Below are 25811 nucleotides of genomic sequence, written 5' to 3'. Positions count from 1 at the left end.
ACAACTGTACAGTCTTTGGACAACGATACTTCTGAGTCCGTTTCCACAACGCCAAAAGTTGTGTAAGTGTTACGGTAGAAGTGTGTTTTTCGATTACTCCATACATCGTTTTTTTAGAATGAAATTCCAGTATAGCAACATTCATTATAATGAGAGCATGGTACGGTGAATTGGGGTGTAAACAGTTTGCTTCGGTAGTTCTATGGTTATAGTTTCGTAAGAGGGGCGCAATGTTTGCTGAGAGGTGACATCTCGCATATAAGACACACCTGTGCAAGGCTGCAGAAACCGGTTAGTACCATAGTTTTCTAGTGTTTAGAGACAACGAATTGGCTGGAGTCTTGTCTGAGCTAAACACATCAAAAAATGTTTTCCATCACCTCGGTTCCGAGAGTTCCGGAACCTGTACAGAAAATTGGAATAGAGATCAACATAAACATATTTCTGCCCTTTTTATTTCTCATGAAAACCACACATTGCATGTTGTACCACCAAACAGTGAGACCTTCAGAGGTGGTGCTCCAGATTGCTGTACATATCGATACCTCTAATACCCAATAGCACGTCGTCTTGCATTGATGCATGCTTCTATTCGTCGTGGCATACTATCCACAAGTTCACGAAGTCACTGTTGGTCCAGATTGATCCACTCCTCAACGACGATTCGGCGTAGATCCCTCAGACTGGTTCGTGGGTCACGTCGTCCATAAACAGCCATTTTCAACCTATCCCAGGCATGTTCGATATGGTTCATGTCTGGAGAACCTGCTGGCCGCTCTAGTCGAGCGATGTCTTTATCCTGGAGGAAGTCATTCACAAGATGTGCACGATTGAGGCGCAAATTGTCGTCCATGAAGACGAATGCCTATCTAATATGCTGCCAGTATGGTTGCACTATCGGTCGGAGGAGGCATTCATGTATCGTACATCCAATACGGCGCCTTCCATGACTACCAGCGGCGTACGTCGACCCCACATAATACCACCCTAAAACAGCAGGGAACCTCCACCTTGCTGCACTCAGTGGACAGTGTGTCTAAGGCGTGCCTCAAAACACGTCTCCGCGATTGTCTGGTTGGAGGCATATGCGACACTCGTCGGTGAAGAGCATGTGATTGCAACCCTGAGCTGTCAGTTCGGCATGTTTTTGGGCCCTGCATGGTGTCGTGGCTGCAAAGATGTACCTCGCCATGGACATCGGAAGTGAAGTTGCCCATCATGCAGCGCATTGCGCACAGTTTGAGTCGTAACACGACGTGCTGTGGCGGCACGAAAAGCATTATTCAACATGGTGGCGTTGCTGTCACGGTTTCTGGGAGCGGCCATCCACTGCAGTAGTAGCCCTTGAGCGGCCTGAGCGAGGGATGTCATCGACAGTTCCTGTCTATGTGTATCTCCTCCTTGTCTGAACAACATCGCTTTGGTTCACTCCGAGACGCATGGACACTTCCCTTGTTGAGAGCCCTTTCTGGCACGAAGTAACAATGCGGACGCGATTGAACCGCGGTACTGACCGTCTAGGCATGGCTGAACCACAGACGAGCCGTGTATCTCCTTCCTGGTGGAATGACGAACTGATCGTCTGTTGGACCCGTCCGTCTAATAGGCGCTGCTCATGCATGATTGTTTACACCAGCGACATCTCTGACCAGTCAAAGGAACTGTGCCTATGATACAATATCCACAGTCAACGTCTATCTTCAGTTTTGGGAACCAGGGTGATGCAAAACTTTTTTTGATGTACGTATATGAGCCAGTTTTAGTTTCTTGACTTCACGGTCTTATAATCCTGGTAGCTTTCCTTTCGTATATATCAAAAATTAGGTGTGCTTAGGCTCACTACTCCAGTATATGAAATGCAGAATACCACTGACAGATTGGCATTTTTCTGTATGCAGAGAGCCTTTCCTCCCACTCCCCACCCACTTACTCGCTTATAACAACAGGAGCCGGTTGTTATGGAACGCTGCAGAAATACCGTTACAAGCTGTTATTCCATCCGTGTTATGATGGCGCCACCAGACCTTTACTTGCAGTTCGCTTATATTGGAATAGAATGCCACAACATTCTGAATCCAAAGAGAGGCACGACAGAACCTCATGTCTGAGAACAAACTGGACTTTGTGTCTTGATACTGTACGAGACTTATTTAGTGTCTTAAACACAATGAAACAGTATTCACGTTGCGCTCCTATCTATTTCAACGAACAACTTACAGAACAACCGTAGTGTAGTGTTCAACGACGCTTCTGCTGTCCGCATACTTGGATACAGGAAAACCATTAAGTATATTCTATCTGCATATAGCTTCGACGAACTACTTACAGGACAACCGTAGTGTAGTTTAGTTATTTTTACATTTTTTCCAATGTTGTGGTAAGGTAAGTTATCCACTGAACAAAGCATATAACACTGCATACACACAGACTTTTCGTAGTCTCCTCATTTGTGCAAATGATATGCATTTCAATGTTCTGCATCATCTGGTTTCATAGATAATATTCCATGTATCAGCTTATGTTTTAGGATGAAATGTATGACATTAAGTACTTCAATAGTAGTGAAGACTCATTTGAAATACCTATGATAGCGTAAAGAAACTACAAGCACGGTGGTCACACAGGTGAACTACCTCTACTGCTAAAAGGAATGAAGCAATAAGCTGAAAGATGTTTCTTTTCTTCATAACAAACGTTTTATCTTATGTAACATAAAAAAGGTCAAAATCCAATTGTCCGAAAGTCCATAATCGTTATGGTAATACAGTTTCAGAGTTGACAGCTGCTATTTCAGCAGAATGAAGGTTTCTGTTGAATGTAAAAGACGTCTGCAGCTTAATTTACTGAGATTAATACAATTAGGAAGTGAGGCACACATAGTCAGCTGTTTCATTTGATAGACTTTTCTAGAAATCCTTTTCAGTAATACGAAGATACAGTATTTTCATTTCTGGAGACCATAACAAAAAGAAATGTAGTTCTGGTACCGCGCCGCGGAATTTGAATCCGCGCCAGACGTCATTGACGTCGAAGACCCATAGAGGTCTCTGCACCATCGCGCCGTAAGCTGTGGCGGCGCGCGCCTCCTGGCCCGCTTTTAGTGTGAGGGCGCCACAGTGGAACACCTGGTCCCAGCTGCCAATAGCGGCGCCCCCTTAGCGTACTTAAGCGCCTGCCTCGCGCTCAGCCAGCTCCTTCCCGTTACCCAGTGTGGCTTTCGACCGTCCTTCTCTTCCGACGACCTCCTCCTTCACCTCACTCATCTCATTTCCGAACAGCTTAATTCCCGTCGCTCCGCAGTCTTCCTCTCCCTGGACCTCGAACGTGCTTATATGGCATTCCGGTCTCCTCTTCAAGCACCAAACCTTCGCCCTTCCCATTAACTACGTCCATCTGATCAGCTCCTTTCTCTCCCACCGTCCTTCCTACGTCACCATCCATCACACGAATTCCTACACCTTTTTCCCATCCGCCGGTGTGCCCCAAGGCTCCCTCCTCTCCCCCCTTCTGTACCTTTTGTATACGGCGCACATGCCGCCGCCGTCACCGCCCGTCCACCTTCTCCAGTTTGCCGATGATACCGCCTTCCTTACCATTGCCCCCACCCTGTATCGCTCCCAACACCTTCTCCAATCCCATCTTGACCGGTTCACCGCTTGGTGCAACCAGTGGTTGTTCAAGGTCAATCCCTCCAAAACCCAGGCACTCATTGTAGGCAAAACCACCCTTCCTTCCACCTCCTTGATTTCTATCTCAACATCTATGGCCGTCCTATCGCCCTGACTCCCACCCTTAAGTACCTTAGCGTCACCCTCGACAGTCACCTCTCCTGGACTCCCCATCTCCGGACAATCCAAGCCAAGGCACACTCCCGACTCCATCACCTCAAGCTCCTTTCCGGCCGTACGTGGGGTCTGGACCCCTCCACCATCCTCCACACCTATAAATCCCTCATCCGCCCTATCCTTTGTTACGCCCATCCGGCCTGGATCTCCGCCCCCCCCCCTACCTTTTATTAATCCCTTCAAATCCTTGAAGGCTATGCTCTCCGCCTTGCCTATCGCCTCCGTCTCCCCTCCCCCACGTGGATCCTGTACGATCTCATTCCGTTCCACCACCTCCTCCTTTTCCTTGAAAGGATACGGATCCTGTACACCTCCCGCAAATTCGATCCTCCTCCCCCGCTTGTCTCGCCCATCCTCTCCCACCCCCGCCCGCTGCCGCACCTGTATTCCCACGTCCCACCCGGCCATCTCTCCACCCTCCTTACCCTCTCCCAAGGTGGCTTCCGCCAGCTCCCCCTCCCTGATGATGTCCTCCTCCATCAACCCCTCCTATCAACTTTGATCCTGCCCCCCCCCCACTTCTGGTGTCCTTTCCTTTAGGCACCCTTCTCTCTCCTTTTCCCCCCATCCCTCTTCCTCCATCCCTCTTCCCCCGGGCTTCCCCTACCCCTTCCTTCTTTCCTCCTATCTCCTCTGCCCATGGCATCTCTGCTCTCCCCTCTCCCTCTCCCACCCTCCTCCTTTCTTGGCAGGTCCCCAGACTTGCACACGCTACGTGGACTTTCGCGCGCCAGAGATCATAGCCATCAGTGTCTCGTGTGTGCTGTCATGTTTAGTGTTCAGTGTTCACCGTCGCACTCCCTCATTCACCTGTGCCATCGCCATCTTCAGTGTTTGTGCGTCGTTTCAAAAGTTTGACGTGTGGATTATCGTCGAGTGTGAACGGCTCCGTGTTTGTCTTTATGTGTCTACTGTTTTATTGCCCACCGTTCTGGAACTTCTGTGTATTCTTACTGTTTTTTTCTCTCATTGTGTCTTCTATGGCTGAAGAGCCGTGTAGAATGCTGCTGACAGCCTGCCTATTATACAGGTTTTAAAATAACAATAAAGTAAAAAAAAAAGGAAAAGCTCAGCCAGCTCCTTCCCATTACCCAGTGTGGCTTTCGACCGTCCTTCTCTTCCAATGACCTTCTCCTTCACCTCACTCATCTCCTTTCCGAACAGCTTAATTCCCGTTGCTCCGCAATCTTCCTCTCCCTGGACCTCGGACTGCTTATGACCGCGTATGGCATTCCGGTCTCCTCTTCAAGCTCCAAACCTTCGCCCTTCCCATCAACTACGTCCATCTGATCGGTTCCTTTCTCTCCCACCGTCCTTCCTACGTCACCATCCATAACACGGATTCCTACACCTTTTTCCCCTCCGCCGGTGTGCCCCAAGGCTCCCTCCTCTCCCCCCTTCTGTACCTTTTGTGCACAGCGGACATGCCGCCGCCGTCACCCCCCGTCCACCTTCTCCAGTTTGCCAATGACACCGCCGTCCTTGCCATTGCCCCCACCCTGCAGTGCTCCCAACACTTTCTCCAATCCCATCTTGACCAGTTCACCACTTGGTGCAACCAGTGGCTGCTCAAGGTCAATCCCTCCAAAACCCAGGCGATCATTGTAGGCAAAACAACCCCTTCCTTCCGCCTCCTTGATTTCTATCTCACCATCTATGGCCGTCCTATCACCCTCACTCCCACCCTTAAGTACCTTAGCATCACCCTCGACCGTCACCTCTCCTGGACTCCCCATCTCCGGACAATCCAAGCCAAGGTACGCTCCAGACTCCATCTCCTCAAGCTCCTTTCCGGCCGTATGTGGGGTCTGGACCCCTCCACCATCCTCCACACCTATGAATCCCTCATCCGCCCTATCCTTTGTTACGCCCATCCGGCCTGGATCTCCGCCCCCCCTACCTTTTATCAATCCCTCCAAATCCTTGAACGCCATGCTCTCCACCTCGCCTATCGCATCCGTCTCCCCCACGCTGATCCTGTATGATCTCATCCCCTTTCCCCACCTCCTCCTTTTCCTTGAGAGGATACAGACCCTGTACACCTCCCGCAAACTCGATCCTCCTCCCCCACTTGTCTCGCCCATCCTCTCCCACCCCCGCCCGCTGCCGCGCCTGTATTCCCACGTCCCACCCGGTCTCCATCACTCCACCCTCCTTACCCTCTCCCAAGGTGGCTTCCGGCAGCTACCCCTCCCTGATGATGTCCTCCTCCCCTCCATCTACCCCTCCTAGCAACTTTGATCCTCCCTCCCTCTTCCTGTGTCTGTTCCTTTGGGCACTCTCCGTTCCTCCTCCCCTTCTCCCCACTCCTCCCCCGGGCCTCCCCTCCCCTGTCCCTCTACTCCTCCTCCCATCTCCTCAGCCATTGGCATCTTTGTTATCCCCTCTCCACCCTCTCTCCCCCCCCCTCACCCTCTTCCCCTCTTGGCAGGTCCCCGGACTCGCACACGCTACGTGGACCATCGTGGGCCAGAGATCATCGCCATCTGTGTCTCGTGTGTGTGACGTCGTTTTGTGTTTTTAGTGTCCGCCGTTACACTTCTATGTTCACTTGTGCTGTCGGATTCATCACTGTTCTGTGCGCCGTGTCACCGTGTTTTCAGCATCGTTATCGTTGATTGTGAACGGCTCCGTGTTTTTTGTGTATCTGTGACCACTATTTTTTGCCCGTCACTGTGTTCATTTTAATTCTCCATTATTGTACTGTTATTGTCAACACTATGGCTGAAGAGCGGCGTAGCATGCCGCTGCCAGCCTACCTGATTGTTCAGGTGTTAAAATAACAATAAAGAAAAAAAAAATAGCTCAGCCAGTTTCCCCACCTATCCTCTCTCTGCCCCCCTTCTCTCCCCCGAGTCCTTTTGCTTTTCCCTCCTCTGCCTTTTCCCATTCCCTTTTGCGTCTGCCCTGCCCTTCCCCCCCGCCCCCCCTCATGAGTCCTCTCCCTCCTTCTGTTCCCCCCCTTTCGTTTTTCCTCTCCTCCCTCCTTGTTTTCCCCCCTCATCTGTCCAGATCCAACCCTCCCCCCCCCCTCGCCCCCCCCCCATCAGCCCTAGTCTATGGTGCGTCCTCTTTGTGCCGACATTTTAGTGCAGTGTTTACAGTGAGTGTTCAGTGTTGTGTGTCTTTTCCAAAGTCTTGCGAATGGCCATCGTACTGTCGCTGGGTGTGATTTTATATCTCTTGCGAACAGAAACCAGACTGTCGCCATGTTTTTTAATTGTCTGTCTACTATGTTACCTGTCTGCTTCCTGTGTATTTTATTCGCTTTGCCAACCCTTTGCTTTATGTTTTAACTTTCCATTATTTTCCGCCGTTTTACAGTTTAAGTCCCCGTTTTATCACTTGTTTTTATTGTTTCTTAACTTCTTCTCACGTTTTAAAAAGTCCATAGGCTGCAGAGCAGCGTAATAAGCTGCTGCCAGCCCGCCCCCTTCGGGGGGGGGGGGGGGGAAATCGGAATACAATAAAGGAAAAAAAAATCTCAGCCAGCCTGTCTAATCTCGCTTATGTCTCTTGACTCCCCGCCTCGCGTTAAACAGCTTACTTCCTTGTTCTGTGTACGAATGAGCGTGTTTCTTTCCTTGTGACTCCGTTGTTCGGTCTTGTCGTATTCGTTCTGTCCTTCGTTGGTCGTTTCCGTCCTCTCCCGTTGTGTTGTTGTTCGCGGGCGTCTCCACGGGTCCCTCCGCGCTTTCCGTCATTGCTACCCCGCAACCGTCCCGGTCGCAGTTACAACAGTGTGGGCCAGGAATAATTCTTTAAAGTACATATGTATCGCTCCTTCTCTTTCTCATTATGATAAACTTCAAGCACGACACCATTATTTTGTTGATACCAATCTTTTACTTTTTAGTGGACTTTCAGAATGTTCGGAAATTAAATGTTAGAGATCTGTATGGAATTTTCATAAGGTTTCCTCTGATCCATGGTATCTATGGCTACAGCAACAAGAAATTCATGAAGTACCGCAGTTTCAGTCTGCCAAACACTTTGACAAAATTTTGTGAACGGGTATATGTTGCTTTCCTTGCATTTACATCACTGCTGCACATTTTCATAAGATCGGTGTTATAAACAGTGCTTGCCTCTTTTATTAACCGATATTCAGAAAAAGTTAACCTATGGCTAACAATTTAATAGGCCTCTGCCATAAAAAGAACAAACATTGAATAAGTTATAAGACTAACCTCTACATTGCTATACTGGGTGTTCACATCTCAACGACCATACAGTGTGCCTGTTTGCGCTTAAAATAACTTAGTAATAAATATACTTTCTTGTCTGTGTTCACTTATATGTGATGGATAAGTACTGGTCACTTATTGACAGAAGGCGAGCGACAACCTGCTGCTAGTGCGCTGGGAGCATCATGAGGTGGAGATGCTGCAACAGTTCTGCAGATACTTCGAAAACAACGCGTTTGTAGATGTGACGCTTTGGTGTCAGGGCCGCAGCTTCAAGGCTCATCGGATCCTGCTGTCTGCATGCAGTGAATATCTAGAGGTGAGTGTAACGTCCATGTCTCCGGTCTGCAGATGTGAAAGGAATTAAAGGAGATGTCATCTGTAAGCATAGGGCAACGGCCTTGCCACAGTGGGTACACTGGTTCCCGTCAGATCACCGAAGTGAAGCACTTTCGGGAGTGGCCGGCATTTGGATGGGTGACCACCCGGGCCGCCATGCGCTGTTGCCATTTTTCGTGGTGCACTCAGCCTCGTGATGCCAATGGAGGAGCTACTCGACCGAATAGTAGCGGCTCCGGTCAAAGAAAACCATCATAACGACTGCGAGAGCGGTGTGCTGACCACACGCCCCTCCTATCCGTATCCTCAACTGAGGATGATACGGCGGTCGGATGGTCCCGATGGGCCACCTGTGGCCTGAAGACGGAGTGCTCACCTGTAAAGATAACTTTACGCAAAAGATCACTGTTTTCTCACAAGGGAACCTCCCCATCGCACCCCCCTCAGATTTAGTTATAAGTTGGCATAGGGATAGGCCATGAAAAACTGAACACAGATGAATCGAGAAAACAGGAAGAAGTTGTATGGAACTATGAAAAAAATAAGCAAAATATACAAACTGAGTAGTCCGTGTCCAAGATACGCCACATCAAGGTACGTGTACACTGATGAGCACCGTGGTCCCGTGGTTACCACGAGTAGCTTCGGAACGAAAGGTCCCTGGTTCAGTCCTCCCTCGAGTGAAAAGTTTTAATTTTTTATTTTCAGACAATTATCAAAGTTCATGCACTCAGACATGATCAACTTCGCTCTCCAAAATTCCAGGACATGTTCAGATTTGGTTGGACACATGCAGGATTTGACGGTCTACACACGGAAAAACTTGAAAACGTTAAAAACGTATGTTTTGACAGAGCACAGGGAAAACTGTGCGACTGTGAAACTTGCATTCATTTGTTACAGTTTATGTGACAAACTCTTATGTCTTCATCACTTTTTTTGGGAGTGATTATCACATCCACAAGAAAACCTAAATCGGGCAAGGTAGAAGAAACTTTTTACCCATTCGCCAAGTGTGCAAGTTAGGTGGGTCGACAACATATTCCTGTAATGTGAAGCACATGCCGTCACCAGTGTCGTATAGAATATTTCAGACGTGTTTTCCTGTGGAGGAATCGGTTGACCTATGAATTTGCGATCAAATGTTTTCGGTTCCTATTGGAGAGGCACGTCCTTTCGTCTACTAATCGCACGGTTTTGCGGTGCGGTCGCAAAACACAGACACTAAACTTATTACAGTGAACAGAGACGTCAATGAATGAACGGTCAGATCGTAACTTTGCGAAAATAAAGTAAGTAAAATTTTTACTCGAGGGAGGACTCGAACGAAGAACCTCTCGTTCCGCAGTTACTCACTCTAACCACGGGACCACGGCGCTCCTCAGCTTACACACTCCTTGATGTTGCATATCTTACACTTGGACTACTCAGTTTGTATAATTTGCTTATTTTTTCATAGTTCCACACAACTTCTTCCTGTTTTCTCGATTGATCTGTGTTCAGTTTTTCAAGGCCTATCCACTGTGTCAATTTATAACTAAATCTGAGGGGGGTGCGATGGGGAGGTTCCCTTGTCAGATGTCGAAAAATAATTTAGAAAATACATTATTGACCAATTTACAAATACGATAATGAATAGAAAACTGAAGGAATATGTATGTCTTTCGTAAATCAACTAAGGAGGTAATTGCGACACCACGCAAGGAGAAATATGTTATCGGAAGGAACAAGTAGTAGAGAGGGACCGAGCGGATGACGCCTCTGGACGTTGTCAGAAATTGTCTGGAAGCGATCTTGGCGCTAAGAAAACATGATTATTCAGTAAATCGTTGATTGCGACAACTTTACGAAGGGTGGTGCACTGTTGACAGTAGCTGCCTCCCACCCTGTCACGGACGGGCCCACACTGTCGGAAGCTGCGTCTGTCCTTGTACTTGTACCTGTGTACCTGCGCCGATACGGATGCGTAGCCCAGCCTGGTATAGCATGGATAGCTGATACTGGTTGAGAGATTTAACTCGATCTTACTCCGTGCCTCTTCTTCCATGGACTACTCCTTCCATGGTACGGTCTAGGCGGCAGGCGTTGTACCCTGTACTGCCGCCCTGGTCGTCGTATTCCGTCCCACGCCTGGTGCTGCACTGTTGCTGGTAGTGCTTCAGCTCTCCCATCAGTAGTGGGTGGTGTGATACAGCATGAAGTTCGTCAGTGTTCAGCTCTACTGGACTCCATGACTGGTTGGTACTGCGCTGGTTGATCTGAGGAAAGGCTTACTAACGCAACATGGTCATGGAACGGAATGTCGTCGATACGTACTCCATCGTTCCCATTGACCCTTACCGTTCTCTCTACTTGGAGCTGGGGCTCTGGTATTTAAAGAGCTTCCGTAGTTCTGTGACGAGCGGTTAACTAGCGACGACCAAATGTGACCTCATTATTCTGCTACCTTCTCTCTTATCACCTAGTTAAATTTGTCTGTGAGTGTTTCCACTAGTCGTGGCTATTGCTTCTTGCGGCATTCCTCCGCGCGAACGAGCTTGTGTGTTATTTTGTTTAGTCCTCGTCCTTTTCCGTTTTCCCGCTGCGTGTGCTCTCTCTCACTCAGCTAATGCAGAGGTGCGGACTGTGCTGACCGTCTGTCTTGCATCACCGTGCTTCCTGGTCCATGGCGAAACCAACCTGTCTCACGTCAAGGTGGTTGAACTCCGTTAAAAATTTTATAACTTGGAACCTTGTATTACTCTGTGCCGTAATACATGCCTCCCGTTTGTTAAAATTCGTCCCGAATTTTCAGGTTCACTTGATCTTAGTTAGCCTATATTTTCTTAAACATTAATTTAGATTTTTCCGTGTGCTAAGTTACAATGGAATGTTGAATCTTAGTTGCTTCTGCTAAGCTTATCTAGTGACAGTGTTGTTTTTTATGCTTCCGTCTTATAACTACGTTGTATCCATTTCACTGGGATTTGGTGGTTTGCAATTTCACTTGAGTGTACCATCTTACGTCTCAGACAGAAGTAGATTGCACAAATAAATATCAGTACCAAGATTACGCTCGTGTTTGACCAACTGTAAATAATTGTCTTCTGTTTATGCTTCCATAACACCGTTTAACATGCAGCAGTATTTGGTTTACTGAAATTTGTCGGTTTTCGGAATTTATCAGGTTGTTTATCAACTGTAATGAAGTTGAATCCAACGAGTTGTTGATAAATGTTAGGTTTAGGTGGGACAGAATAGGTGTGTGTGTGGGGGGGGGGGGGGGGGGGGGGGGTGTCTGGCCAATACGTTAATTACTGTTCTACCCGTAATGATAGCTGGAAGGTGAAATTGTCTTCGTGCTACCTCACAACTAGTCCAATTTATTAACAATCCGTTACCCTGTAATTCTAATCTCATAATTCCTGTAGGTTTTCCATTATCGTAACAAGTAATGGTTATCGTTTGTGACGTGACCATATAATAAAGTCAGTGGCCTCCGACTTTCTGGAATTACGTTTGTGGCACTAAAACCTTTTTCTCACAGTCTCCCGCTTTAGCATCCCTGAAAACAATTGCATTTCACATGACTTTTGGTTGGTTTCTATCGCCCTTGCTGGACAAATAATAATTCTTTCCTGAACGCTATCGTTGAAATTCGCAACGAACTTGACAACGTGAGCATCTCTCTTCCTAAAAACTAATAATATTTCTAGTGTTTGTAATTGTACGTATTTCTGAACTGTACTCCACTTTATTGGACATGGATGTGCTGTGTAGCATTGGTATTGTGCATTCATTCCTACGACTGGAAATATACAGGGTGTTTCAAAAATGACCGGTATATTTGAAACGGCAATAAAAACTAAACGAGCAGCGATAGAAATACACCGTTTGTTGCAATATGCTTGGGACAACAGTACATTTTCAGGCAGACAAACTTTCGAAATTACAGTAGTTACAATTTTCAACAACAGATGGCGCTGCGGTCTGGGAAACTCTATAGTACGATATTTTCCACATATCCACCATGCGTAGCAATAATATGGCGTAGTCTCTGAATGAAATTACCCGAAACCTTTGACAACGTGTCTGGCGGAATGGCTTCACATGCAGATGAGATGTACTGCTTCAGCTGTTCAATTGTTTCTGGATTCTGGCGGTACACCTGGTCTTTCAAGTGTCCCCACAGAAAGAAGTCACAGGGGTTCATGTCTGGCGAATAGGGAGGCCAATCCACGCCGCCTCCTGTATGTTTCGGATAGCCCAAAGCAATCACACGATCATCGAAATATTCATTCAGGAAATTAAAGACGTCGGCCGTGCGATGTGGCCGGGCACCATCTTGCATAAACCACGAGGTGTTCGCAGTGTCGTCTAAGGCAGTTTGTACCGCCACAAATTCACGAAGAATGTCCAGATAGCGTGATGCAGTAATCGTTTCTGATCTGAAAAATGGGCCAATGATTCCTTTGGAAGACATGGCGGCCCAGACCAGTACTTTTTGAGGATGCAGGGACGATGGGACTGCAACATGGGGCTTTTCGGTTCCCCATATGCGCCAGTTCTGTTTATTGACGAAGCCGTCCAGGTAAAAATAAGCTTCGTCAGTAAACCAAATGCTGCCCACATGCATATCGCCGTCATCAATCCTGTGCACTATATCGTTAGCGAATGTCTCTCGTGCAGCAATGGTAGCGGCGCTGAGGGGTTGCCGCTTTTGAATTTTGTATGGATAGAGGTGTAAACTCTGGCGCATGAGACGATACGTGGACGTTGGCGTCATTTGGGCCGCAGCTGCAACACGGCGAACGGAAACCCGAGGCCGCTGTTGGATCACCTGCTGCACTATCTGCGCGTTGCCCTCTGTGGTTGCCGTACGCTGTCGCCCTACCGTTCCAGCACGTTCATCCGTCACGTTCCCAGTCCGTTGAAATTTTTCAAACAGATCCTTTATTGTATCGCTTTGCGGTCCTTTGGTTACATTAAACATCCGTTGAAAACTTCGTCTTGTTGCAACAACACTGTGTTCTAGGCGGTGGAATTCCAACACCAGAAAAATCCTCTGTTCTAAGGAATAAACCATGTTGTCTACAGCACACTTGCACGTTGTGAACAGCACACGCTTACAGCAGAAAGACGACGTACAGAATGGTGCACCCACAGACTGCGTTGTCGTCTGTATCTTTCACATCACTTGCAGCGCCATCTGTTGTTGAAAATTGTAACTACTGTAATTTCGAAAGTTTGTCCGCCTGAAAATGTACTGTTGTCCCAAGCATATTGCAACAAACGGTGTATTTCTATCGTTGCTCGTTTAGTTTTTATTGCCATTTCAAATATACCGGTCATTTTTGAAACACCCTGTAACTCTAACATGTGTCCTAGCTTGAACAGTGGTTACTTCTACAGTAAACATACGATAAAATAAAAGTAAGCTATCGGTAAGATATGCCGCAACCTTTCGGGGAAGTCTCTTTGTGCTTGTTGTAATGCTACGAGAATTTGCTGTGGGCTTACCACTGTTGAACTCAACTGCCCATTTGTAGCATGGTGCATTGCCTCACGTAATGTCTCTACCTCTACTATGAGGTCTGACGTGTTCACTAGAGTGCTTGTTGAACGGCTACTAGCATTTTATCATCTAAACTACTCAAATTAGTTTCAATCTTCTCTAAATCAATATTCAAAACATTTCTGGTTCCACATGCATGCTGCTCTAATTCTGCTTTTAAATTTCTTACTTTTTTAGTCACATTGAGTATTCCTTGCTCCATATTCCCTACTTGTGTCGTGTGCCATTTCACTTTTGTTCTCGTATCCTCCTCTAATTCTTGTAGACTCAGAATCTTACTGTGGATGTTCTCAATATCCTCATTATCTGCTGTCCCAAATAGCTTTCCTCGTGCATCTAATCAACCTCACTTCTTTCGTACTGATGCTCGCTGTAAATTTCGGTTACCTGTTGCAACTGAGTTCTCAGTTTTTCATACACAGAGTTTCAACTCCTCGTACTCACTTTTCATATCCTCCAACAGTCCTCCTCCATCCACCTCTTTCTGTAATGCTACAAAACTGTCTTGTAGTCTTCTTACTTCATTTCTCGCTTCCCAAGTATCAAATGCAAACTCATTTACCAATTGTGGCTTTTTAGTAGGACATCTGCTTTCTAACGAACAGCATACCACTGTGCAGTGTTTGATTCTGCGTTATATCTCCTTTGCAACAATATAGAAGTGCTACGCACAGAATATTATTTCTGGCCAACATCTCGGCTCGTAACCTGAGAGAAATGTAAGCGTCATCACTTCCCTCCCTCCTTTAGAGAACTAACTTAAGACAAAACAGTATAATAGAAGAAAACATGATACTAATGTAATAACAATAATCGTGATACTTTGATTACCCTGGAGAACCCTACTTTACTTACTCCTAGATCTAAGTGAATAAGGTATATCCTTTTGGCCAGTTGCTTCTTTCGTCCTTCTCATCTTTTGGGATTCGTTGAAGAGATTTGTGGCAATGTGTCAACTACACCCTTCAAATAGTTTTACGTTGACCAGTGAAGTCATTTCAACAACTTGGTACTGTCTTTGACACTTGGTCAAAAATTTTTAAGTTCAGCCTATCAGAGTATAAGGATAAGTTAACACTATCCATTGTAGTTTACTTACTCTTTGCCCAATACACTCTTGTTTTTCTAACGCTTTTATGTGTTTCACTATTTTCCTAAATTCTTTAAACTTTTTTGCGTATTATTTCACTGGTTCGCCTTGAAGACCCAATTACATTGGAGCACATCGAAAGGTAATGGGATTTTCCTACCATATACAACTTCGTATAGCGATAGACCCTTTCCAGAATGAACTTCCGCATTGTAGTCACAGACGAGTAGGTTCAGACAGACATCTCAGTTTAAGCACCGTGAGTAAATGTAGTTTCTCAGCATCTTAGATAACGTAAGGTGAACTCGTTCAAGTCGCCCGTTTGCTTTAGGATGGAACAGACTGGTACGTAACTTCTTAATTTTTAATAACTAACGTAGTTGTTACAGCAGTTCAGGTACAATATTTTTCCCTGGTCTGTAATAATAGTTTCAGTTATACTGTACTTCAGCAGCCAGTTGTTCACCATTGCTTGTGCTACTGTATTAGCCTTCTGTACAGGAACAGCTACCATAACCAAATAATGGTCCAGAATTGTTAAAACATATTTGTTCTCAACAGGTGTTTTGTTAAAAAGTCCCAGTAGTTCTAGTCCTAAAAAACAAAATGGTTATCTGCTTCAGATAGTCGTTGTAACTCAATCTTTTGATGAGTTAAATCCGATCGTTGCACACACGGAACACAGTTATTTCATACTGCACAACATCATTACGATGTGTCTTACACCAGTCTTTCAACTTCTCGTCGATCTGTTGTACGTTTAGGCTACCTCCGTGACCTGATAAAACATGGTCATGAGCTTGACATAAAACTTCCTGTCTCAGCACTGCAGGAACGACAACGCGTGGTCCACACTTTGTAGTTCTGCATAGCAAAAAGCACTCCATCTTCAGGCCACAAGTGGCCCATCGGGACCATCCTACCACCGTGTCATCCTCAGCTGATGATGCGGATAGAAAGGGCGTGTGATCAGAACACCGCTCTCCCTCTCATTATGATGGGTTTCTTTGACCGGAGCCGCTACTATTTGGTCGAGTAGCTGCTCAACTGGCGTCACGAGGTTGAGTGCACTCCGAAAAATGGCAACAGCGCATGGCGGCCGGGTTGGTCACCCATCCAACTGCCGGCAACCCCCGACAGCGCATAACTTCGGTGATCTAACGGGAACTCTGCATAGCAAGCCTTCTTGTGTTTCAAATTGTGGCTGCATGCGAAAGAATGAGCACTCTCTGTGAGCTAGTTGTGCCTTTATCCAGTCAATACCTATTACTTGTAAAGCTGCAACCTTTCTGCTTAATGCGTCAGCATTTTTATTTGAAGGTCCAGATTTATGAATAACTTCATAATTCAGTTCACTTAATTTCAGTTCCCATCTCTCCAACCGGCTTGATGTATCCTTTAACCCTAGTAACTGTCTGAGAGAGGCATGGTCCGTGACGACTTTGAATTTCCGACCATACAAATATCAACGAAAGTATGAAATTCGGTATATGACGGCTAGCATTTCCTTCTCTGTTGTGGAATAATTTCTTTGTTTTATTAAACTCCTGGGGAAGCAAACGCCACTGGATTGTTCCTTTTCATCTGTATTTTGACTTAATACACAACTCAATGTGATATTAGATGCACTAGACGCCAATATGAATTCACACTGAAAATCAGGAAACACTGATACAGGATCTGACGCTAAAATTTTCTTATGTTTCTTGAATGCCTCTTGACGCTGTGGTGACCACTGGAAACCAACTGCTTTCGTAAGCAACCTGGTTAATGGTCATGTGATTTTAACAAAACCTTTTTACAAATTTACGGTAGTAATTACATAAACCAAGATAAGATTGCCACTGCTTAGTGGCCTTTGGCGCTGGAAAATTATGTACGGCTGATGTAAGTATAGGATCCGTTTTGACTCCGTATGAGCTAGATAAGTTACTTGTGCTTGCACAAAACGACATTTCTGTACACTTAAATTAAGACGGGCTTCTCCTAACCTACTAAACACTTCATTTAAACTTTTAATGTGTTTTCATTGTTTCTGAATGTACTATTACGTCATCCTAGGTAGACCAAAAAAATTTTCGGTTTTAAACCACGAAGGACACCATCTAGTAACCTTTGAAAAGTAGCAGGAGAGTTCTTCAAACCAAACTGCACTCTCTGATATTGGTAATGTCCAGAATTCGCTGTGAATGTAGTCTTATGTCTATCATATGGAAACACATCTACTTGGTGGTAACCGCTTCGAAGGTCTATCGTTGAAAAATACTAACTTATCTGTAATGTTTGAAATTGGATATGCAACCGTTGTTGTTCGTGAATTTAAAAACCGATAGTCGCAATAAAATCCATATTTTTTTTTCTACCATCAACTGATTTTTTGGGGACGACGACTATTTTGCTGGAAAAATCACTATCACAATGTTCTACGATACCTCCATGCCACTGTTGGCCAATGAACTCCTCTACTAGTGGTTGTAGATGCTCTACAGTCTTATATGGCTTCTTATGCACTGGCGAATTATCCGCTGTTGGTACACGATGCTGTGTGATCGGTGTTGCTGGTAGTGGACCATTCGAATCAAGTTTACCTACATACTGCAACAATAAAGCTTCCATGCCTTCCCTTTGGGCGTCCTTCAAGTGACTAACCTTGTTCCACAGTACATTTGCATTAACGGATTGCCTGTTGCCACGATCACCATGTGATCCGTCGATATCCTCTTCGTCGAGTACATATAAGCTCGCTACAAGTAAGCCCTTCGGGAGATCCACTTCATGTCCCCCGAAATTATCCACGCTAAGCGGAAACTTCAGTTCCCCATTAACATCTGACATGCGCGCAAGACTCCTCCTTATATAACAATGCATTTAATCCCATGTCTCACTGTTCTGCAGTGGCTCAACCAAACACAATCTTTCCTGTGGAACATCGGCGACTACCGCTAGCCAAACTAACTTCCCTGTACCAGCAGGTACTTCGTCATGCATAACTATCCTTAACCCTAGCATTACCAACGAGGGGGCCTCGTAGGCCCACTGACTCAGTTTTTCTATGTTGTATCCACACCCTTTGATATATGAACTTGAAAGCAAAGGTAATTGTTCGTTATTGAATGTACTATTGAGTCATTACAGAATTTCGGAATAAAAATGTAATTAAAATTCATTTACTTGATTTAATTCTCTGTGGGCCTTAGAAGCCCACCCGTTGGTAATAGCAAGGAAAGATTTACGAGGTTGAGTCTCTCGTTTCAAATTCTTACCATGAAACGAATTTTGGCATTGTTGCCTTCAGACATATTATTATGAAGCGGACCATTGTTATTTTCAGTGTTTCTGCTGCTGTTGAACCAGCAACATGAGTAGACATCGTTTACGTGATAGTTCCATTGAAAGAGTGCTAGAAGAAGTTTTGAACGAATCAGATTTAGAGGAAAGTGAAGTGGATGATGATGTGGAAGAAATTAGAACTGATTCATCGTCTGAGAATGAAGATGAGGTTGAAGCCAATCCACCAGATGATAATGATACGGAATGTGATAAATTCATTGCAAAAAGTGGACGAGAGTATATTACGAAGCCATCTCGACAATATCGGCGTTCTGTACAAAATATAGTGCGAGAAAGAATGGGGCTAGGACAACAAGGAAGAATTGCGTCTCCGAAAGAGGCTATAGAGCTCTTTTTTACACCTCAAATTATGAATCTAATAAAACTACACTCAAATGAAGAGGCTTCTCGACTAGGTATTCAGCACACAGATGAAGATGAGTTATTTTGTTATATAGGACTCTTGCTAATCATGGGTTCAAATCATGACAATAAGATACCTGTCCAAGATTTATGGTCTTTGCTTCAGGGCCGACAAGTGTACTATGGATCAATGAGTCGTACCCGATTTTTCGAATTGACTAAAATATTGAGGTTTGATGATAAGAACACAAGAGAAATTCGTCGCCAGACTGACAAGTTTGCTCCAATGAGGGAAATTTTTGAAAGCTTCAATTCTTCACTTCCATTGTATTTCATTCCTGGTCTACATACAACAGTGGATGAGATGTTGTCTTTGTTCCGTGGTCGCTGTCCATTCAAGGTGTTTCTAAAAGAAAAACCTGGAAAATACGGCATTCTAATTCGAATGCTGTCTGATTCTGAGACTAGATATGTGATCAGCATGGACATCTATACAGGCAAGTCAGGAAATACACAGCATTCAAAAAGACCGATGGAAATTGTAAAGAGACTAATAAAACCTATTGAAAAATCAGGCCGTAATGTTACCACAGATCGGTACTATACTTCAGTGGAGCTTGCTGAGACTCTATGGAATGATTTTCACCTCACACTTGTTGGCACCCTACAGTCTAACAGACGACACATACCTGAAGACTACAACTGGCCGCAGTTTACACTCTTCCATCTTTGCTTATACTGACCCTCAGACACAGAGGCCACCAGTTACTCTTGCATCAACGCTAGTCCGCGAGAAGCCAAAACGACTGCTGTTGATGCTTTCAACTTATCACTCAGAAGGGGTGTTGAATGAAGACTCAAAAAAGACTAACATAAATCTTTTTTATAATTCTACAAAGGGAGGCGTGGACACCATAGACCAGATGGCAAGACACTACAGCACAAAGAGAGGAACAAGAAGATGGCCTTTGTCCCTCTTCTACACACTCATTGACATAGCAGCAATAAATGCATATTCACTCTTCCTCCTCAACTTTCCGAATTGGAAAAAGAATTTGCTAAACCGCAGAAGAGTTTTTATCACTAACTTAGGTCTCGAACTAATAAGATCTCAAGTAGATAAACGGGCACAAAATTTGTATGGACTTCAGAAGCCAGTAATAATGGCAATGGAAAGCATCACACAACGGAAGCTCAGCTGCTCTGTAGAACCATCATCCTCAACAGCAGAACCAGGAACACGTGGACTGTGCCACCTATGCTGCCAAGAAGCTGCATCTAAAAAGATCAAGTACAACAAGCTGGGAAAGTCAACTGTTACCTGCTCTCAGTGCCACAAACACGTCTGTGGGAAACACTGCAGGAAGACAGTGTTGTGTGAAAAATGCGTTGCAGAATGAGACAGTAAATTTTGTTTGCTTCATGTAGTGTATCGAATTAAAAAAGTCGTTTTTATAAGAAAACACTATTTTGAAACATTATTCCAAAAAATATATAAACTGAATCTCGTGATTTGTTCATTTTATTCCTATTATAATAACATCTTTTATTATCCAGTATACAAAAACAATGTCTAAGCATTTTGAATTGTTATTAGAGGTATCAGAAGTAAATAAACTTGATTTATGATAAAATAAATTGTGGTATTCTTTATGGGCCTTTGAGGCCCCCCCGTTGGTATTACATGTAACAAAAAATACGTTGGTAATGCTAGGGTTAATGAATGTGTACGCAGTTCATTTGATAACACCCTAGCTCACGGTACACCTTTCGACCTTGTAACATTTACAGCTGTCGTGGCCATTGGAAACAAGTTTTCGCCAAGTTCCACTGTGCGCTGCGAAAAATTAATTACAGAATGACGACTATCGAGGAAGTAAAGTCCAAGAATCAGAGAATAACCTTGTCCCACAGACGGTAATACTTCAATTTGCTCACAGAATTCAGTATTTCCGATATGAAAAACGAGTTATGTTGTCCTTAATGGCACCACATGATTGTCTCCTACTCTTCGTAAATTATACCTTGGAGACGCCCATGAGGTCTAGATTAGCCACAGAAATATTTGCCCCTGTATCGACCAAAAACTTATACTTCTTAATAGTTATAATGCCCATGAAACAACAATCCGTCTCTGCCTTAAATTCTGCACTATTCTGGTTTACTGGGAATGCTTTCCGACGGACAAAACTTTCCCTGTGCGGTTTAACATGTCCTGCCGTTTGCTTCCGCAATTCCGCTTTCTACTCCTACATAATCGCTTATTGGCCAAAATGGCAACACCCGTAGCATTGTACCTCGTTGCATTGTGCTCTGACATGTCCCTTGTTTCCACAACGATAGCAAGTTATCGCTTTAACAAACAACCGTTTCTCTGTGCGTCCTCGCGTCGCACTATCTACTGCCTGCAAATGTGTGGCAATACGCAATGCTGCAGCTAAATCATCCGGATCTCCCATCCTAACTCGTCATGAAAACTCTGCAGGAATCCTCCTCATCAGCACTTCTGAAGTTATGTTCTCAGGTTCGCACAGGATAACACATTCGGAAGCTGCTCGTGTTCGTGCCATTTCTCATTTGATATCCTGTATTTACTGTACTACCACCTCGTTATGTTTATTTCAATTACTGGTGTCACTGAGTCGGCGCGTTGCCTGTTCGTGAGCGGCAGCAGAGGCGCGTATCGATATAAGCCCTTGTGTATTGTCTTTTCTGACTGCTATTAGTTCCCGGTTGTCGTGTGTTCGGAGTTGGTTGGTTGGTTGGTTTTTTCGGGGAAGGAGACCAGACAGCGAGGTCATCGGCCTCATCGGATTAGGGAAGGACGGGGAAGGAAGTCAGCCGTGCCCTTTGAAAGGAACCATCCCGGCATTTACCTCGAGCGATTTAGGGAAATCACGGAAAACCTAAATGAGGATGGCCGGACGCGGGATTGAACCGTCGTCCTCCCGAATGCGAGTCCAGTGTCTAACCACTGCGCCACCTCGCTCGGTTGTTCGGAGTTAGTTCGGATCTGCCAGTGATTTGGGAGGCACTAGCAGTGCAGTTCGGACCTATCAGTGTTTGACTTAGGACATGGCAGAAGTTCAGTTGGGGAGCGGCATTGATCAGCCAGGAAATCTCCCCACGGCGCAGTGGGCTGGGACCGCTGGCGGTCTATAGGCAGCGTCTAAGTGTGTGGGAGCTGTTCCGATTGCTACGAGGTTCGTGGCTCACCGACGCACAACATCAAAGTTGGCTGGTGATTTAATTACCGAAGCCAGTCTGTTCACAATGTGCTGTTGGTATTCATGGTTGGCTGTTGGGAGTATTCCCATGAACAACAGCGAGTGTTCGAGTTGGCGAAAGTTGACTGTAATTTGATTATTTGAAGTCCTAGTGTACCAGTGGAATTTTCTGCCTTGTGGCCGTTAGAGTTCCGGTTACCTGCCTTGGCCGCTGACGTGAAATTCAAGCAGTGTCCTTTCCTCACCGTGTTGTCTCTGTCCAACACGTGTGTGAAGTTTTGACAGCTTATGCACACTTGGTTGTGGGCGGCTACGCCTTTTACTTTTTGGCTTTGGATTTCCCTGTGTACTGGTCATATGGAAAGCAAGTTGTCAGTGGGTCCGTTGACTGTCTCTTGGTTGGGTTGCCGGGGGTTGGGTTGCTTTGGGGGGAAGAGATCAAGCAGCGAGGTCATCGGTCTCATCGGATTAGGGAAGGATGGGAAGGACGTCGGCCGTGCCCTCCCGGCATTTGCCTGGAGCGATTTAGCGAAATCACGGAAAACCTAAATGAGGATGGCCGGACGCGGGATTGAACCGCCGTCCTCCCGAATGCGAATCCAGTGTGCTAAGGTTGCCGGCAGATCGGATATAGTTGGGCCGACTGCCTGTCTCCCCTAAGCGAACGTTAATACACTCCTGGAAATGGAAAAAAGAACACATTGACACCGGTGTGTCAGACCCACCATACTTGCTCCGGACACTGCGAGAGGGCTGTACAAGCAATGATCACACGCACGGCACAGCGGACACACCAGGAACCGCGGTGTTGGCCGTCGAATGGCGCTAGCTGCGCAGCATTTGTGCACCGCCGCCGTCAGTGTCAGCCAGTTTGCCGTGGCATACGGAGCTCCATCGCAGTCTTTAACACTGGTAGCATGCCGCGACAGCGTGGACGTGAACCGTATGTGCAGTTGACGGACTTTGAGCGAGGGCGTATAGTGGGCATGCGGGAGGCCGGGTGGACGTACCGCCGAATTGCTCAACACGTGGGGCGTGAGGTCTCCACAGTACATCGATGTTGTCGCCAGTGGTCGGCGGAAGGTGCACGTGCCCGTCGACCTGGGACCGGACCGCAGCGACGCACGGATGCACGCCAAGACCGTAGGATCCTACGCAGTGCCGTAGGGGACCGCACCGCCACTTCCCAGCAAATTAGGGACACTGTTGCTCCTGGGGTATCGGCGAGGACCATTCGCAACCGTCTCCATGAAGCTGGGCTACGGTCCCGCACACCGTTAGGCCGTCTTCCGCTCACGCCCCAACATCGTGCAGCCCGCCTCCAGTGGTGTCGCGACAGGCGTGAATGGAGGGACCAATGGAGACGTTCGTCTTCAGCGATGAGAGTCGCTTCTGCCTTGGTGCCAATGATGGTCGTATGCGTGTTTGGCGCCGTGCAGGTGAGCGCCACAATCAGGACTGCATACGACCGAGGCACACAGGGCCAACACCCGGCATCATGGTGTGGGGAGCGATCTCCTACACTGGCCGTACACCACTGGTGATCGTCGAGGGGACACTGAATAGTGCACGGTACATCCAAACCGTCATCGAACCCATCGTTCTACCATTCCTAGACCGGCAAGGGAACGTGCTGTTCCAACAGGACAATGCACGTCCGCATGTATCCCGTGCCACCCAACGTGCTCTAGAAGGTGTAAGTCAACTACCCTGGCCAGCAAGATCTCCGGATCTGTCCCCCATTGAGCATGTTTGGGACTGGATGAAGCGTCGTCTCACGCGGTCTGCACGTCCAGCACGAACGCTGGTCCAACTGAGGCGCCAGGTGGAAATGGCATGGCAAGCCGTTCCACAGGACTACATCCAGCATCTCTACGATCGTCTCCATGGGAGAATAGCAGCCTGCATTGCTGCGAAAGGTGGATATACACTGTACTAGTGCCGACATTGTGCATGCTCTGTTGCCTGTGTCTATGTGCCTGTGGTTCTGTCAGTGTGATCATGTGATGTATCTGACCCCAGGAATGTGTGAATAAAGTTTCCCCTTCCTGGGACAATGAATTCACGGTGTTCTTATTTCAATTTCCAGGAGTGTATTTTAAGTGGCGGCTGATCACATATTTTAAGTGGCGGCCCCGGAAACTTCTGAGCTTCGCTGGCTGTACTGCGTTTTATTATTGGTGTTTGTCTTTTAATGGCTCATAGCCGATGGTTTGAATTTGTGTGCTTTTAGTTGGGTTTTAAATAATGGGCCTTCAGCCGTCTCAAAATTTAAGTTCCATACTTGTTAAATCTTAGATCGTTTGGGCCTTCAGCCTCATTTTAAAAAAATAATCAAAAGCCATGGGCTTTCTGCCTTGTAAAAATTTGATGTATTTTTGTTTTAAATCATGGGCCTTCAACCGTTTTAAAAATTAAATGGGTTGAGCCCTTAAGTCATAAAATTGTGTGATATATTCAGTCGATAGTTAGGCTCGGAATTTGCGCTGTAATGATTGGGCACCTAAATAAAGTTGTATGTGTTCGAGTTTAACTGAGAACCGCTCATTTTTGGCCCCTTTCCACAATTATAACTACCCGTTCTGTCATGCGGATTTAACCAGGCGTTTCACATGTGTCTGAGCGTTCACCCTACGTATTCGGTTCGAAAAACTTTCTACTGTTTCATTTGCTTTCTGAGTTAACTCACTCAATTGTTCTCTAAAGAACGTGGCACTATTCTGTTTACGGTACCTCTGCCGCAAACCTTCAGCTAATTGCTTAAATGAAGTTGCTTTACCAAATCTTTCATGATGTTCGTCTTCGCTTCACCCACAACTCGTACATTAGCCTCCCATAACATAACCTCACGTCACCAATTACACATTCTCGCTGTAGCCAAGACATCGCTAATAAATACCGTGACATCCTCAGTTGTCTTCCCAGAGAAAGGTGTAATCAAGTGAGCTACAGAAGAATATACTGCAAAGTGACACTGCCCTACTGAAGATTTTGTTTCATCCGAAACTGGCTGTGAATTTTGTGCAGCTAGCAAAGTCTCTAATTGTGCCATTAATTCATCATGACGCCCTCTCTGCTGTGCATTTTATTCTAGCAAATGTGATACTTGATCTGTTAATTTGTGTATTGCCTCACTGACAGAAACCGACCTTGAGTCTGGCATTCTTGTGAAATTTACTACTATCTTCTCAGCCACAACATGTAACAGAAACGTGTGAGAGTAGTCCAGAGCAGACAACAAAGCTTAATGCTATAATACGTCAGTGACAATGAATCACGGTGCACCCTACCCTTTAACCACACTAGACCAAATTCCTTGCACACCTTAACGCTAACACATACAAGTGATCCAGTCACTGACAAAACAACTCACATGGCTTAAACCAGCTTGACACGTGCTAATGAAAACTACGTACAAGTACTATACGTAGAATTACTATTTCCTCCATCCCACATAAACATACACTACTGGCCATTAAAATTGCTACACCACGAAGATGACGCAAAATTTAACCGACAGGAAGAAGATGCTGTGATATGCAAATGATAAGCATGTCAGAGTATTCACACAAGGTTGGCGCTGGTGGCGACACCTAGAACGTGCTGACATGAGGAAAGTTTCCAACCGATTTCTCATACACGAACAGCAGTTGACCAGCGTTGCCTGGTGAAACGTTGTTGTGATCCCTCGTGTAAGGAGGAGAAAAGCGTACCATCACGTTTCCGACTTTGATAAAGGTCGGATTGTAGCCTATCGCTATTTCGGTTTATCGTATCGCGACATTGCTGCTCGCGTTGGTCGAGACCCAATGACTGTTAGCCGAATATGGGATCGGTGGGTTCAGGAGGGTAATACGGAACGCCGTGCTGGATCCC

This window comes from Schistocerca nitens, chromosome 8 (assembly GCF_023898315.1).
Source record: "Schistocerca nitens isolate TAMUIC-IGC-003100 chromosome 8, iqSchNite1.1, whole genome shotgun sequence".
NCBI classification, from domain to species: Eukaryota; Metazoa; Arthropoda; class Insecta; order Orthoptera; family Acrididae; genus Schistocerca; species Schistocerca nitens.
Note: the sequence above shows the minus strand (reverse complement) of the source record.